The 3,314-nt window shown below is 47.4% G+C and overlaps 1 long non-coding RNA gene across 1 annotated transcript in view; it reads right to left on the bottom strand.

Moving 5' to 3' along the window:
- Nucleotides 1-241: 241 nt before the first annotated feature.
- The window catches only part of LOC130121146 (uncharacterized), a 10,930-nt gene continuing 7,857 nt past the window's right edge, over nucleotides 242-3,314 (bottom strand). The window contains exon 4 of the long non-coding RNA XR_008811023.1: nucleotides 242-637. This is a non-coding gene — a long non-coding RNA (uncharacterized LOC130121146). The remainder of the gene's footprint in view (nucleotides 638-3,314) is intronic.

The following is a 3,314-nucleotide window of genomic DNA, read 5'->3' as shown; positions in this document are numbered from 1 at the left end:
GGGTTCCTATTCTCATCTATTTGCCGTATATCTCCATTCCTTAGATATTAATTTCAGAGCAGCGCTGCAGCACGGAGCCCAGGTCGTTAGTGAGATTCATCTCAGCTTCATCCAAAACCGGTTTGAAAAAGAAAGAGAGTAAGTCATATGTGCAAAAATGGGAGGCATTTCTCAGTAAGGTTTCACAGCCATGAAATAATAAGGGGGGGCTTTTTATCCATAATATATTCTAACCCTCCACATTACTATTCATATACAACAGTGGTTGAAGTGAAACATAAAATCTGAAGGTGAAAATGCAAGTGAAAAACAAGGAACTCGTCTGAAGCCGTCAAGACGAAAGACCAAAACAATGTCAACAATATAATAGTATCATTCACATCCTCCCATGTATCAGGGTATATCCTACAATATAAACACAATACCATTTACTGCTATATGTCAATACAGCACTCCTCCAAGCCATAGGTCCACTGTCATAGAGATGTTGAAAAAGGGGCCAGGCGGAGACAGCGGGGAAAGGAGCAATAACGGGGGACATTCGTTTAAAAAGCTCAAACATCAGTGCCTCCTGTACTTTCCACAGACACATGATCTCCTCAAGGACTCAGCCCTGTCAGCCATAGTGGCCAGCCACCTGAAACAGAGGAATGATAGACTATCAGAGGAAAGGAGACCGTTCAAGGGAACTGTGGATTTAGTGGTCTAGTGCTGACACATGGCTTTGAGCGTGGTAGAAAAGCACTTTAACTGTTCAGTGCTTTTATCACATGTACACACCTCATAAAACATGGGTCTAAGTCATCGCGTAGCTTACACATGGCACATTTATATACACACACACACACACACACACACACACACACACACACACACACACACACACACACACACACACACACACACACACACACACACACACACACACACCACTGAAATGCAAGCGTATAAACCACCAACTATTCTGGTGTGGTTTTTATAGCTTTTGTGAAATGCTTCGCTTTATTTTTCCCCAAAAGCATCCTCCTAAGTTTCCCCCGTTTCACCCTCATCCTGTTTATAGGAAAGGAAATCAATAAAACGATGGTGACTACAGGCTGGGAAAGATCATCCAAAAAAAAAAAAAAAACCTGGTAAAACTATTGGGTGCAATTTCGAGCAGCTGAACGAGCTGTCTAAAGTTCATATTAGGGCCAATATAGCTCAGCCACTTCACTACGTTTACACTTCCCAGAATGTGTGAGGAAAGGTTCAAGCAGCCATTTGTTCCTAGTGGGATGAGACTTTGGATTGAACATAATGGAGTTTTATCTGACCTATTCTCAAAGCGGGGCTTCTCCTGTGTGTGAGCACTGCCCAGGTAGGGCCCTTTTTTATGCGTATTGTGTGCTTGTGTGTTTGTGTGTGTCGGCCCTGTTATGTCCAGGGTGTCTCCCCACCTGCCGCCCAATGACTGCGGGGATAAGCTCCAGCATCCCCGCGACCCTGACAGCGGGATAAGCAGTGGGGTGGCCAGGGGTGGCCACGGCCACCCTGATACTATCCCTGGCCCCCCCGCTGGTCCCCCCAGCAGAATATGCTTCTGATTATGCATAATATGCTTCTATCTGATATTTTGCATTAGGTGCTGTTCATTTAAATCAATAACGTATATTTTTCTTAACTCTCACATTGAGTTTTCCACTACGCTATACAGCTACAACAGCATCATAGAATTCCCGAAATTCAGTCATGGCATTTGGTTTTGGTGTGCCACCCCAAGATTTTCAGTGGCCCCATTTGCCCCCCCCCTATGAAAAATGTCTGGGGGCGCCACTGGTTTGGATAATGGATGAATGGATGGATGGGTGGGTGTCTTAAGCTGCTTTCAAACATATTCCACAACATTGTTGGGATGAGTTTTGAGGCTCCGTTGACGGTTTCCATCGCTCACATATACGGCTTATCTCTATAGGCACTCTCACTCACATTCCGTAAACATTAACGAAATAAATTGCGGGGATTTTCGGGTAAAGACGGTAGCTTCTGGTGTTCACACGGGCAAGGCCTCGGTGTTACTTGAACGCTACTCGACTACTACACCCCGCCGCCGCCCATACCGCTCTGTTGCTGTTTCCTGGTCGTTTCGTTTAAATCTCGGCACTTACTTGAGTCTTTAGGCTGGCGGCCTGTCCAGGGTGTCTCCCCGCCTGCCGCCCGATGACTGCTGGGATAGGCTCCCGCATCCCCGCGACCCTGAGAGCAGGATAAGCGGTTCAGGGTGATGGATTCACTGGAGTGTTTTCAAAATGGCGGTCGATGACGCTTGGTTCGGCGCCGCCGACCGCTTTTTAAAGTTAAGGAGCTCCCTCATCTCACGGACCGCCCATCTTCGCCGAATTTCATCAAAAATTTAACAGCTTGTGACGAAATACTCATATATTTTTTTTGCGACGGCATTGTTGCGTGTGTGAAGAATCTCCCACGCCACGTGTTTTACAGGCTTTAGACGCCGTGGCGTAATCCCCTCCTGACAACGCTGTGATTGGTCCATACGCAACCAAACGTCGTGACGTCAGAGCGTAGCGGCGCTTCGTAACGTAACGCCGCCGTTCGCACGTTTGCTGTTATATATAAAACGTTTCGTGGTGAAATAGCTTCGTCTTGAGTCGTAAAATTTGTTGATTTACCATCATGTTCCAGGTAGACCCCTTTACGGCAACATGACGTGCACACTGAAATTTCCAGATTGGGTTTGTTCACGCGACAGTGTCGTCTGTCTCGCTCCCAGCATCGTTGTAGGATCTCTTACATCCAGGGGCGGATCTACAGGGTGGCAACAGGGGTGGCAGCTGCCACCTCTGGGACACAGTCTTGCCACCCCTGTTGCCACCCCATTTATAAATCAGATAATATGTTTTTAAAGTATATTTTATGTACATGCATGGTGAAGGTCAATGAGACCCACACCAAACTCATCTCAAACAGAAGTCGCCGATTTAGAATCCCCCCTCCCCCTCACAGGCGCGGATCTACAGGGTGGCAAGGGGTGGCAGCTGCCACCTCTGGGACACAGTCTTGCCACCCCTTTGCCACCCCAGGAAAAAATCTCTAGATCCACCACTGCTTACATCGTAAACCAAGACGTCTGTATCGCCAACATTATTTATTTGTCTGTTCATTATTTTGGGATTCTTGACAATCCTTGGATGTTGTGTTGCTGTAAAGCCCCCTGAGGCAAATCTGTAATTTGTGATATGGGCTGTGATGGCCCGGCGGCCTGTCCAGGGTGTCTCCTCGCCTGCCGCCCAATGACCAGTGGCGCCCCCAGACAT

This window comes from Lampris incognitus, chromosome 1 (genome assembly GCF_029633865.1).
Source record: "Lampris incognitus isolate fLamInc1 chromosome 1, fLamInc1.hap2, whole genome shotgun sequence".
Lineage (NCBI taxonomy): Eukaryota > Metazoa > Chordata > Actinopteri > Lampriformes > Lampridae > Lampris > Lampris incognitus.
This window is presented reverse-complemented; position numbering and strand designations above follow the sequence as displayed.